Raw genomic sequence first — 14999 nt, forward strand, 5'->3', positions numbered from 1 at the left:
CATCTAAATAAAATTCTTTTTTTTCCCCTACTTTTTACTTTATTTACAAAATAAAACTTTCATCTCATCCTTGCTATAAGTATTTTACTTAGAATAAGGAAGTTGTTTCATGTTTCTTCTATCAGATATTTTATTTCTTGTTGTCTGCTTTCTATCTTTTGTCACCTGATGGTTAGCAATGTGTATCCCATATTTGTCTCTGAAACATTCTTCCTGGTTAAATTGCTACGGCAACAGCAAAATCATTCAAATGTCCTGGAAGAGAAACCTGAGTCATTTCTATTTGCATCAGTGGAGGTGCAGGGAATTTCCCTGCACTGCAAGCAGATTCTATGGGAGGAATTTTCAGACAGAATTCACTTTTAAAGCCCACCGTTGTGGCTTTTGAAGATGGAGGCACAACCCAGAAGTTACACAAGGTATCATTATACCAGGACTAGGGGATTCTTGACTCTTTGTCTGTGAAAGCATTTCAAAAAGTATTTTCATAAGTATTTCACAAAGCTATGCCTCAGCCCGTCTCTCTGACTCAAGACATAACAGCCTCAACTCACACAAAGTTACACGTGTGTGGAAGTGTTTGCAAAATAAGGTGATAGACTTTTTAAAAAAAAAAAAAAAAAAAAAAAACCAAAAAAAAACGCTATTAGCTTTAAACTCCTAAAGTGCTTTAGGAAAGGAGAGACAGAAGTTAGGAGTCTGTCCCTGAGTATGCAGAATAGTCACTGAGTTCAGTGACCTGGATGTGCAAGAACCTCAGAAGGAAGCCCCACTAGAAAAATTCACACACAAACACAAAGTATGGGAAGAAAGAGCCAGATGGGGACAAGAGTCCTATAGAGAGATCGGAGAGTAAGGAGATTCAAAGGGAAAGTAACATACACAGGGAGAAAAGAGAAACAGGAAAAAGCGGTGGGAGGTAAAATCAACCCAACAAGGTGACTTAACAGACAAAAAAGCTAAGACTGTCATGAAATATATAAATATGTCCCTTTTTTTCCTAGAAATGCAACAAAAAGGTTGGAAAAAGAAGTCTTGTCAGAAAAGTTTAATTACGTAGCGCCTATTTGATGAAATATCATTAAAAACAAAAGTCACCACAAAAACAAGAAGCCACAACAGTATCTAGCAATTTAAAGGCACCCCCATGCCAAGGGCTTGGTCTGGTTGGTGGATATTACCCTCATACTTCAGTGGAAACCCACTGATGAAGTGAAGCAGAAAAACAAGCAATTCAGTCCCACAGGAGAGCATCAAGATGTGGTCTCTTACAACAGCTGGAGCTCTTAGTGACACTTGACAGCAACATGTGAGGGTGTTTGGGTACTATTTGTAGAGAAATCCAAGGACCCTATAATTTTAGATAATTTGTCTCGGAGTGCCAGAATAAGGAATTGCTTCTGTTGTGCTGAAGTCAAAATAACATGGAGAACTGTATTGGAGGCCATCCTGACAGCTATTTATGTTACTCAAAGACAAAGTACACTATGTACTTTTGATTATAGCTGTGCCATTCTCACTGTGATAGATAAAGTTGTGTCAGCACTTCCATTACAAAACCCTATTTTTAGAGGTTTATAACTCAGCTGTTAAATTTCGCTTTAGGCTGAAACTTGGCATGCAAAGTCTCAGCCTGCAAGTACTTTTTTATAAATATGAAAAAAATACTTTTGGTCACTTTTTATTTTATAGGAAAGCAGATTTTAACACTCACTCATTTCTACCCCCTAAAAAAAGTTTCATTATTTGAATTTTACAGGCTTGTCCATTATATGTCATGCTGCATTTTTTAAAATAGTGTTGCTTTTATTCATGTTGGCAAATTGGCTACTGTCCATGAGCAGTAACTATTTTTAATCATGTTTTTAAGCATATATCCATATTTATATTGTTATGATCCATACTCTGGACTCTGTAAGGAATAGTAAATGACAGGCCATGCAGGCCTGAGCTAGAGAAAGAACCACAACAGCTGTTACTTTACAACAACCACACAACTTGGAGTGTAGTCTTCAACACATTATCATAATTAATTTTTAATAATGACAACATTCATTTGTTGCCTGAAAACTAGAGAGTAGGTTCTTCTACCTCCTTACTTAGAGTTTGTCTTGAGCTAAGTCAATGGTGTCCTGTCAGTGGGAAAGGGCTCGCATCCTTCACTTCTGACCTGCGAACAAAACTGTGCTCTCTCACTGTTTGTGCATCTCCCCGACATGAGTGACAGAGGTTTGGGGTATCCGAGAACCTGACCCCGAGACCTGCTCGCTTTACAACATATGCCAACAGAGAGATGCTTATGGTATCTCAAAATGCCCACAGAGGGAAGTGACTTTGGCAGTCTCGACTCACTAAATGAATTATAAGTCATGTCCTTTAACAAGATTATTCTGCTTCAAAAACACTGTACATGACCAAGGAAGTAAGAATTTTAAATAGATTATATGGCTCACCTTTGGTGGTGCCTCTGTACTTTTAAAGCAATTAGATAAAATTGATCTATCATAACTGAAGGATGTGTTCTAATCTATAAAGCACAGATTATTTGCAAGCAGATTAATATCACTTTCACTCTAAACCGTTCATAAAATTAAGCTCTGGATGGCGTACTAGGCTATAACCATGATGTGTATTTAGAAATCAGCATATATGAGTGCAGAATTCACCCTGTGCAGTGCAGAAATGAATAAACTTTTTAAAATGAACACCTGATCTAAGTTCTTATCTGGTCAACAGCACTGATTCCAGTCATGTCCTCCTGCCCTTGCCTCTCTTATTTTAATTTGGCTGAATGGCTATTGCCTCTCTCTCAAGAGATGCAGTGAAATAAAAAAAAAATAAAAAAAAAAAGAAAAGAAACCCACCAAATAGCAATATGTGTATGGACTTGTAAACATGATCAGCTTGATCTTTGAGTGTCTATCAAGTCAGAGCTCACGCAGACTTCAGAGGGGTTCTAGCTTTGTGGCTGCCTGAAAATCCGGTCCTTTGATTGAGCACCGAACCACAGCAATCCTTTCCCACTGAAAGCTAATACATCTCCACTCTGACTGACCACTTTTGCTTTTGCCCTTCACAGCAGTAGGACTTAATCTGTGCAATTTGTGGCTCACAGTTTCAACATGGCTTAAAACAATATTTCTAAATGATCCTTTTACATTCCACCAAAGCAATTACGCTGTAAGCCTGATACCATTCAAAAAGGACAACGTAACCCTCTTGACAAAGGGCATACCCATTTCCCCATTTGTTCACAAACAGGCAAACATGGATTTGCAGGGATCCAGGTAAGTACAAACACCTCCTCTCTTTAACCTGACTGTAATCCATCCCAGAGTTGGAAACTGCAGTGAATTTGCACGAGAGCCCTTAGTACTAACAGCGTAAACTGGCATCTCTCTAGATGCTGCTACAGGCAGGCAAGGACAGGTGATCAGATAATTAGTCCTGGTACCCACGGGCAGTGTGGCCAGCTCAGAGCATTACGCACCTTTTCTAAATAACATTACTAGCACCAAAACGTAAAGCAAAATGAAGGGGGCTCTTTTTTATTTATTTATTTATTTATTTAAAGTAAGAAGGCACTCTTCCTCTCTGCTGCAGACAGGAAGGGGTGGGGTCTGGTTATTGTTGCAGATTTTTCCCCCCTCTTTTTCCAGGTCTTTAATCCCAGACTTGGCTTGTTGCGCTTCAAATTGAAATATCCTGAACAGATGTAAAAACACATGTGAGCCACTGCTCACAAGCTGTGCAAAGCTTTGTTTCATCTGCTGATGATGTGAGCCTAAAGGAGATCTTTTTAAAATTTCATCACTATTCAAAAGGATAATTAATACGTACCCCCAGGCTTTGATTATGCTATACCCAGTGTGTACTGCTGGTACAAAAATAATGAGGCTCTCATCAGGCCGAATGAATACTTGCAGCAAACATTCAGTTTCCATAAGAAATTTAAGATTCAGCGGCGGTACCATGTAGGTGGCTTAATCTAATTTTAATTTGTAACACAATACAATAGATAAGATCATTTGTTTGTAACCAGCACAGGCATTTTGTTTACATGAAACCCCAGTCAGCATTCAGCAGATGGTCTTTTTAAAGGCTTAATTGAAGTTTTCTAATCTAACCTTTTTTCCCTCCATTACGAAGGGGAAAATAAGACAGGAAAAAAAAAAAAAAGAAAAAAAAAAAGGAAAAAAAAAAGGAACTACAAGGAGGCAGAAAAATAGCTGTAAAATCCTTTTGCAGGGAAAGCACAGAAGAGCATTTCTGCCTGCTGTCAGCTGCAGCTTCAGTCAGGGCTGAGACGACACTGAGGTCGAAGTTTTTAAGCAGCTCTAGAGGCATCAGGATAGGGCCCTTTGCCCATACCTTTGTTGCTAGTGTGAAGGTCAGCAGTGAATCACTGCCCTGGCCACAGCGGCCATTCAGCCTCCACCAAGCTCCTGAAATTACCTACCTGAGCCTTTCCAGTGATCAGGAATCTCATCCTCACGCCTGCCTTGTCAGAGGCTCATTATTAGATTATAATTTTCTGTGTACTTCCCACGTTCAGCTATTATTGTTTCAGTCTCCTTCTGGTCTGTGCCTGCTGCCCTCTATATTACCATGCTGACCACAATAAACACTATTCTCATCAATGGCTCCAGGCTGCTTCTGGCAGTCTTCCAGTGATGTGCACTGGAATACAACCTTTCCCAAACATTTAATTCCCCCTCACATATTGTCTATGTGAAGAGTTTGCCTCACTGGGATTTCTAACAAAAATATATATACATATTTTTCCTTCCGTGGGCCATGGGGAGCACACAGAGAATGGATGCCAGGCTTTGGGCTCTTTCAGAGTGATGTGTGACCAGAGCACTGGTGCAGAGGAGACCCCATGCCATTGAGTTGTAGAAGAGGTAAGAAACTATATCATACAGTTAAGAAAAACATGTTTTACTCATAGTAAATGGCTCAGTAATTTTTTTTTATTTTTTATTTTTTTTGGTGTGGATTGGATTTCTACCTGGTGGTTCACAGCCATATCAAAGAAGAAGGTGGTCAAAATGGAAATGAGCTAAAACTGGTAATCCCACTGGCCTAGTTGTCCTTAGGTACAGCTCACGCCCACATAGCTGTCTGCAGAGAGAGATGCATTCGTATCCTTGTGGGAGAGGAGCCATTTCCAATGCAAAAGTAATAATACTGGGTAACAGTGAAGAGGCCAAGGTAATAACACTACACATTATGATGATATAATGGCCATCAGTGCAAGTAGAGGACTATACATGGAGTGATTTATAAACTGAAAGAAGACAAATATCAGTGTTAGGATAAAAATATCCTCCAAGGAACCACAAGCCAGCTGGGCCTGTAAGGTCAAGTTCAGCACCTCATTCAAGCAGCTGTGTGGCTTTTGGCAGGGGACAGCTTGAGTCCTGCTGACTCAGAATCCACCAAGTGGAGGGGAGACTAACAGATGTGCCCACATGAAATTTGGAAAGCTTAGTAGGTTCTCACAGAAACAAAAGCCCTCATGGGCTATCCAGATATATTCTAAATCAATGTTGTTCTAGGTCCATATTATTTTCCTGCAGAGAATGGGATTGCTGAAGAAATATTATTATTGTTGAGGTAAATTTAGCTGGTCTAGTCATTCAGGAAAAAAGTGCAAATGTCAGCAGTGCTCATACATAGAAGCTGGCACCATCATTAATTGCTTACTGGAGCTGCACCATGGAATCACCTTGTTCTCAGGAAACTGCACTGATTTACAGCAGAATAGATCTTTCCCATACTTTGCCATGAGCTTTGGAGATTCCTCTCCATGACAAATGCAACACCTGAAGTAACAGAGATATATCCCTTTAGCCGTCAGTCATATCTGTGCTGAATTTGTATCCTCTTTTCACGAGAAAAAATTCTCATATGAATTATCATACACACTCCGATATGTTTCATTCCAGAGAGAGCAGTGACAAATGCACATATAGGATGCCATGGATTATGGGAAGGATGGAGAGAGCAAGTGATACACAATAATTGCAGTGATTTCCAATTATATAAATGAAGGCCTCTGTATACAGAGTGATTTAGACACTGGAAGTGTCTAAACAGTTTAGGTTTAGGATTAGAATTTTTCCCAAGGAAAACATTAACTAGCGAGCATTTCTTGAACTGCTTTTTCTGAAACGAAGCACAGCAGAACCCATTAACCACAAGATATCTAATCTGATGTGTGGGTTTTGTTTGTTTGTTTGTCTTTTCCCCTAACACTATTATTTCAGTATGCTGTAAGGGCTTTAAATAGATCTTCATATAAGATGTTCTATTCAAGAACAAAGAAAATGTCTTCGTATATAAGGTTTCACTTTGTTAATTTCATCATATTTCATCATTTTACCCTTCAAAGACTCTTGGCTATTCAATACTTAAATGTTATAATGTTCACTTTAAACCTCATATTTTCAAGGTAGCGTGCAGGAATATTTCCTCATATTAGTGAGCTATATAATTCAAGTTCTTTGCTAGCTATCTGAAAATACAGGTACAAACCAAATGCTTACCGTTCCTGTAATTCTGCAGGAATTTGGAAAATGTAAAGGTATGGAATGTAAATGTTTATTGATTGAAAAAAGTGCATCAGAGATAACCAGTGCCACATTGCTTTCAAGTAGCAGAGTAGGGGGAAGAGCATGGGAAACACAGAAGTGGACTTCTATGTTTTGTTTGTGTAATACGGCTTCTATATTTTCAGGGCTACCAGGTGGAAGTACAGAGGTAGCACCAACAAAATCATAAATGCAAGTTAGAGGCCATTGCCTTTTTCAAGCCGACCATCAAAATGGAGAACAATTGCAAAATACTTCCATGACAACACTGTGATTTAACTTCAGGGAGCATGGTTTCTTCTCTGCTTTTTCATGTGTCTTAAACCTACAGTTTAAGACAAATTACCTGGACTTCAAACTGATGTCACTGCTTTTAGCCTTTTGCATCTCTGGTTAGGCAGCACCCCTCCAGAACAGCTGGAGGCACAGAGGTTGTTTGAAGATACTCATTTAAGGGCCTTATTCTGTGAAAATATCGGGTCCACAGATTAAATCTATCTGACACATCAAAGAGGCATGTCACCCTAGCTGTTTTATACAAACCACTGGATGCATGATCAGAAGAACTCAGCTGTGTACTGTTTCTTGCAGTATAAAGAACAGCAGTCATTCATATTCCAAATCCCTTGTGAAGTACCATATCTGCTCACTGAGAAGGAGCAGTTCATAACCAGTTGGAAAACACAGAAGAAAGTACTGTCAGACATAAAATCACTGTTTTCATTGGCTGTGCATATATTGCATATATCAGTCTCTAGACTTAGATTGAAAATCATGTTCCTTAGATAATACTTTCTTCTAGTTAAAGGACATCAGCTCTTTTGGGACTGATTTAATAAGAGACTGTGGCTTTTTGCATGTGCAAGATTCATTTAATATAACTTTCTTGGCTGTGTACCTTAGAAAAGTTGGCATTTTTACAAAGCTGCTTTCCCCAAGTTGAATATGAATGCAAACCCATCTCCAGGCTGGGATTCTGTAACTTGACATCTGTTCACATTGATTTGCTGGTAGACCTGCGCTGAAGGTACAGGACATAATGTCCAAACTCTTAGAAAAGAGGAAACATATTCCCCTCTGATCAAATTGAGATATAATTGTCACATGAACTAAGGAAGCAGTCTGCAGTATCTGAGGGATTCTGTAACTACTAAGCCGTTAAACCTACTCAGCTCCTATCAAGTCATCCAGCATTTTGTGTGAACCTGCCCAAATCAGAAGGGCATAAAACAGGAGATTTATTTTTAAGATGGAGGTTTCTACAGGTCAGTTCACTGCAAGATATTTGTCTCTAAGCTAGCATGTCTAGTGGTTAGTTACTCTAACTGCCTAACTCACATCCATATGCTGCCACTAAGGACATGGCTGATCTGCTAAGGGACTACAAGGAATGTGGCACTATCTGCACCGTTCAGTGTAAATTGACAAAGCAAGTTTATATTCAGAATGTACTGGAAACAACAACCTAAGAAAGTTCAGAGTAGGAATTCCTTGGGAAACAAACAAACAAACAAACAAAAACAACAACAACAACAACAAAACAATGAAACAAACAAACAAAAAACAAAATCCAATCTCTCTATAGACAGAAATAAATTAGAATGAGCTACATATGGTTTGTAGGTGGGGAATAAGACCATGGCCATGTACAGATCCTTCCAGATTATGATGAACCAGTTCCCTAAACCTAAGAATATTTTGTTATTTCTCTAAAAGTATGGTTGGGCAAACAAAATTTACTGTGCATGCAAACCAGGCAAGTGAAGAGCTGCAAACCAGTCCTGAGCAGGAGAGTTACAGATTTGCTGCATTTCCAGTGCTGAAAAGTTATGCAAGAGAGGACATTCTTTGTTTCTCCAGGATCCACACACCATCTCTCTTTGCTGAGACTCAGGGGACACTGTTCATGAGACAACCTGGGATGAGCACTGAAAGGGTTCATATAGGAAAACTACAATGTCTGTTTTTGTTTTCTGACTCTTAGCTGCTAATTACTTTTTCTTGTTAGTATCATCTTGACAACAAATAAAATTGTACTGTTCTTATTTTGAAGATTGTTCTTGTTGACATCCATTACATCATATGCACATGAACATGCAGAAATGCCTGCCACAAGACTTTCTGTTGATATTCCTATGAGCTAAAATATATTAGAGCCACCACAGGCTCCACAGTCAGCTTTAGACCACTTTCACTCACATTTTTTTGCCATTCCAGAGAACCTAGCACACAAGATTTGAAGAGAAAGACCCTTGTGAGAACAGAGACATGAAACAGAGACTTTGTTTTCTGCAGGTAAGGCACATATGCATCCAGAGTAGACAACGCTAATGTGAAGAGCTTGGTCAGGCATTTCCAAAAACATTGACAGGTACCAAAGACCATACAGGGCTCTCTTATAGATCGTGACTCTGAAGCAGTCATCTATATACCATATTATTGACTTAGTCACTGCCCTGTGCTTCTCCCTGAACCGGCACTGGCAGGCTGATATGAATACACTTGTTGTGATACAGAAGACAAAACAAAACAAACAAAAAATCAGTGTATACATGTCTGTCAGTAGGCTTTGAAAGGTCACATAAATAATCAGCAGACACTAGGAAACACAACTGTGAAGGCAGTATCTCAGGCTGATTCTCTAAATCACATTCTGCTTGTCTGGTCCACATGCTAAAATGCTGCATGAGAGGTATGTTGGCAGTCATAATACCTGTCCTAGCATAAGGCATACTTTAGTGAGGATTAGAACATACCACACACAGCCAGCCAGCTAACACTACAAGACACAACTGCAGCTGCGCATAAACATCTGCAACAGATGGTAGGCAGCGGTGATTGCCTCCTGCAAAAGCACAGGCTTCGCTATGGAAGGCAGAAGTTAGTCTTCTGGACTTCTAGCATGTCTTTTCCCCCTTTCTTTATTGTGTAACCCAGCAACCTAACTTCAGGACATCAGTCATCAGGACGTATTTAACATAATGAACAAAATACACAAACAATGGTATCTATCAGGAAAAAAAACGAGTAATCCAAGGAGATGTTTCTACTTGAAGGAAAGCATTCAAATCACCTCACAGTGCATGCTATTTGGTCCCTTTGAGTGAAGACAGATATGGTTTCAGGCTTGACATTCAGTTACCCATTCTGCAGTTGATCTCATTTGTTTCTTCCAAACAAAAGAACATTTTGCAGTCCCCTCCCTCCTTTACCCCAACACATTCTTCTACTAAGGTAAATGATCAAATCCAAATCCCGGGTTAATGAGTGCCAATCATAGCTTCAGCCCCTTTTTCAGGCTTGGCAACAAGTTCCCCGAGCCTTAGCAAACAATTATCATTCAGCTACTGTAGAAATTGATTCTTGGGTTGACGAGAGCAGTCCTCCCTCGGCTGGTAAGGTCCTGCCATGGGAAGCAATTACTGCAAGATGCCAGCTGACAGACTCATTCCGTGGAAAGTCAGGTTGTCTTGATCCTCAGGCACTCTCTAGGCAAATTGTATCCTTACACTCATCTCAAACCTCTTACGAACTGTTGGCTTCTATCAGGAAAAATGGATTGTTCCCTTTGTTTCTGTGGCATTTGATAGAATAAAACTGGACATCCTGCCTGCACAATAAGGAGATTTAATTTTAAAATTCTCACACCAAAATGCTGCAGTATGATAAAGAAAAAGAGAATCATAAAACAATGAAGATTGCTACTTGCCTAGGGAACAGTAATACAGTGCAGCTAGAATGACATTTTTTGTGTATAAAAAGACCCAAATTCCATAGCAGTGGCCTGTCTCTAATGATGATAATTTTCTTTTTCCTCTAATTTTCAAATGTTTTGTAGTAACACTTTCATGTTATTTCGTGTGACATTTTATGTTTATTAGTTGTTGTTTTTTTAGTCTTTCATATTCCAATGGGGGCAACTGGGGAAAAGCAAAAATTGTCTACATAATTAACTTTTGAGACAACATTTGTACTTTGACTGAGAGTTTTCCAAATGCTGATGAGACAAAGACACATAGCCAATATTAGCTAACAAAAGAAGGTGGCATTTATAGTTAGCTAAAAGTGATTAGTCTTGATATCTATCATTAGATGATTGAAATGTAAGACTGACTAAATAAACCAACAGTAATCCATGTGATCCACTTCAAATACTGTCAGTGAGAAATAACACTCTTTTTCATGAATTCATAAAATAATTCTTAGACTAACATTGTTGGTTGTACCAGAAGACCATGGAAATATTATCCCTAACTTTAATGACTGCAAAGCCTAGACGTATGAAGATCTGTACAAAGATGTATAAAGAAAGATAACAGGAAGAAAAAAAAAAAAGGAAAAAAAAAAAAAAAGGATGTAAGAACTTCTCAAACTCACCTGAATTCTAAATTTTACCTTGAGGTACCAGGACAAGTGCTGGAAGCAGCACAGGTGATATAAGCCTTTAAGGAAAAACATAAATGTATATTTTAAATGACCTATGATGGCCAATTTAAAATGTATTTTCATGCAGAGGTGCTATATCTGGAAAAAAAAAAAAAAAGTCTACTCTGTCTCCTGTCTCCAGTGTCAAAAATGTTCACTTAAAGTAATATCAGTTATTGTTGCTACTATTTCTATAGCTATTAATCCAACAGTTTTACTGAAATTCTTAGGACCTAAGAGGATTTAAAAAATGTATTTCAGGACGAAATCCCCATCTTTATGGCATTAAGCATCCCCTGTGTTCAGTAGAGTTAAGTAGGCTTGAAAAAGCTAAGAATCAAGCTAGGCTGTTCCTCAAATTCTGATGAAACATTTGTCAGGATTTCTCCTAATTAATTTTCTGTCTTTTTAGACTTTTTATTCCCCCTGAAAACCTTTTACAATATATTTTCACCTTTTCTTTTTGCATTAACTGCATTCCAGATTCAGTGAGTACTGAGTACACTCTTAGAAAGCCTTTTAACCTGGCTGGTAAGTTAAAACTCTCTAAATCTCACATGCCCACAGGGTTTCCCACCTTAATTAATTAATAACCCCCTCCTTGTCCTTTTAACTGGGTCATGAATTAATTTAAAAAGTTAATTATGCAATTCTTTCCTCTCCCTTTACTTATGCCTTTCACCCCTGTGTCCATTGGCTATAAACAATGTGGAAATACAGCCATATAAGCAAGAAAGAATGTTGTAAGCTTTGGGCTGATGGAAAAAAAACAAACAACAACAAAAAACACATATCATGTCCCTGTTTTCCCCTTCTCCCATTTTTTTTCTGTTTTCTAAAGTGGGATTTTGCAGGCTTTGTTGAGAGTAATAAATCACACCAATCACCTGAGCAATAAATTAAGTTAAAAAAAATAAAAGAAGAAAAAAAGAAGTAGCTGTAGCTGTTGGTAGGCCTCTAAGGAAGCAGAGACCACCAGCTAGGTTAAAAAAAAAAAAAAATCAGTAAATGACTTTGTTATTCCCTCCAGCAACTAGTGTATTCACCACATTTTTTATGGTGGAAAAGGGGTTACAGAAAAGAACCAACTCCTCCATGTAAGATATTTAGGTACAGAACATGCCTGTTCTGGTGTGTTTCTTCCTAGGCATGTAGAAACAAGGAAGATAAGGAGGATAACAGCATACAAAGGCTTTTCATCCCCTCTGCGTCTGATGTGAAGAACAAAACATACCTGTTGGATATTTTTTACCATCTCTAAGAAATCCACTCTGAATTTTAACTATCAATGGACTAAAGAAAGGGTGTACCCATTGTTTGATCTTTGTTGCTGCCCAGAAGATGAAAATGAACTGTGAGACTGGCATCCCCCCAAAGCTTCACAAATGCATCCTTAAGGATGTACTGTCAAACGGAAATACACTGAAGTATCCTGAGCAATAACTGTGAAAACTTGGCAAGAATTACCAATTCGACCAGAAAGTACCTCTTAGGTCAAGTTGTTGGAGGCTAACTATTACTGTCATCCAACAAAATAACTGACATGCTGTGTCTAGTATTAATTCTAGTTAGTATAATCAGAAAGCTTTACCATCCAGTCCCATATGGGGTCTCGGTGTGTTTTACCAACATATCTAGGTATGGTGCAGAAAACCCCCTAGGACTTAGTTAACAATAATGTTTCCTCTTTGACAAATGAGGGAGCTGAGACACAGAAAAAGTACCCATTGAGACTATGGTGCAGACAGGAATAGGATCCGACATCTGAATCCCTGTCTGCAGCTGTAGCCACCAGATACACTGCAGAATGTTTCTTTTTAGCATTACTGTTTCGGAGATTAATATTTCATACAATCATCAAGACAAAGGACAAAGGTTGCCATAAGGCTGCAATATTCTGTACAGGAAGTAGTATCTACACAAAGAACACTTGCATCAAATCTAACATGCACAGCAGGGACCATTTATCTTGGCACATTGCCCATTAAAGCCATCACTTGCTTTTTCTTTTCCTTCTTCTGGAGTAAGTGACAAATTTCAAACAGTAAGAACATCTTAACTTTGTAAGCAGATAACAGGAAATATGACTATGAATGAACCTGCTCTGAAGATTAGCTGAGGTGAATGCCCATTGAAAATGCATAAAGGTTTCAAATGTTACTCATGTCACTAAGGGGACACTGCATATTCATTAAGGTATCACAAGGAGCTCATTTCATATTAATGAAGAGGTCAGACATCCTTCCAGAGGAATTCCAGTGCAAAGCAGCACAAATCAATGTGCTATTATTTTAAGTGTTACCAATTTGAACCTCTACAAGTTCACAGAACAGCCTGAATTTGCAAAATGATTTAGTCACTAGGAAAAATGTTAGTGACTTTTTTCATCTAGAGTGATTATAACAGAAATGCAGTAACTGTCTGGATATATGGAAACTTAATTGAAACAGCACATTAAGTATTCCCTTTTGATGCTCAGGGAAGCTTTAAACATTGTGTAATATGTACATATGGTGTCAGCACTCTGAGGCTACTTTATTTAACTGCAATACAGAAATCTGAAAGTTTGGACTGTTTTTTGTAAAGTTCACCATTTTAATCCTTTTAAAGACTGCACATATATGTTTCATCACATTTTCATAACGGTCAAAAGCTTCACAAATATATACCATAGAACGATATTTATAGGTTAATATTTTGAGAATTAGAAGCAGAGAAGTATTCGGTACATACAAATTTGTGTCCACTTGCTACAGAAATTCTTGCCCCCTCTGTTTACACATTGGAACGATACGGCCATGCTGCCTTCAATACCGATCTAAATATTTCTCCCATTTGCAGGATAAAAGCACCCCAACATTCTGTGTTACTAAAATGTATCATCTGTGTAGCTAATTGGAAACTATCCAGGCAGTCTAAGTGCCATAAGAAAATGACACTTCCCTGAGCAAGCAGTACTCTGCATTTGAGGAAGAATCTGGACATCCCTTTTGGTAACATTGCAGGGTGTCCACAGCTTTCCAGCATGTTCATCAGGAGAGCAGATTTCTGTGGTCCCAGCCACACTTGTGGATCAATGGTTGTGAAAGGGGCTGCTGGATCTCTGGACAGAAATTTCACATTTTCCAAAAATCAGACTGGCCATCTCCCCAGAAATTTCTCTACACCCTAGCCATGCCATGCCATGCACCTGTACAGTGACCTTGCTCTGTAACACACCTGTAATTCAGAACTGACTTTAGCATGGCTGGGCAGTAGTGTAGGCATAGCCACACTGTTGCTTTAACCTCTAGTGAGCAGACCATCACTGATGTATCTGTGATAGTCTAGAAGCAAAGGCACATCATAGTAAGGACGGATTTGTTTGTTGGGCTTAGTTTTCTGAAATCCTGCCTGAACTGCTATAGAGGCAGGCTTGGGTGTGATGACTTCATTGTGTGAAGGGTCCTGCTGCCCTGGGAGTCAGGCACATATGCAGTCAGGTGTTTTGGAAGTCCAGTTGCCTAGGGAGGAAGGGAGGAAAGAGAAGGATGTGAAGGAAATTGTCTCAAACCTAAATCCTACAATCCTAAATCCTTGGCAGCTGCCAAGGAAATTGACATGAGTTGGTCAGTGTTGCACAGCATTCTGCTGAAGAACATATTTGAAACTGACTAGAGTCAAGTCAATACCTTTTAGTGGAGGGAACAGTGAAAGCAAAAAAAATGCACTTAATTTAAAAAACAATGATCACATGAGCTTTCTCCATGAAATTTTTCAGAATTTCCACTTGTCATGTGTTCTGAATAATTGGAGATTGTTCTAAATGAGAAACAAAACCAAAGTTGTCCTTGCCAAAATTTCCTATGAAAGGTAAAATTTCATGTTTCAGCCATCTGCAATTTCAAGTAGGTGTTCTTGAGTAAAGAAACATTTGCAACACATTTTTATATAAGAGGGAAAAAATAGTCATGGATTAGTGATGGAGTCTGAGGTCTG

The 14999-nt window shown here is 38.7% G+C and overlaps 1 long non-coding RNA gene across 1 annotated transcript; it reads right to left on the reverse strand.

The window, feature by feature from the left end:
• Positions 1 to 7160: 7160 nt before the first annotated feature.
• Positions 7161 to 11937, reverse strand: LOC308186856. Its single transcript, XR_013944336.1, has 3 exons — positions 11476 to 11937; positions 10974 to 11038; positions 7161 to 10206 (listed from the first exon to the last, which is right to left on the reverse strand). It is a non-coding gene; the product is annotated as an uncharacterized lncRNA (long non-coding RNA).
• Between the last annotated feature and the right edge of the window lie 3062 nt (positions 11938 to 14999).

This window comes from Anser brachyrhynchus (assembly GCF_964034855.1).
Source record: "Anser brachyrhynchus genome assembly, chromosome: 1".
NCBI lineage: Eukaryota > Metazoa > Chordata > Aves > Anseriformes > Anatidae > Anser > Anser brachyrhynchus.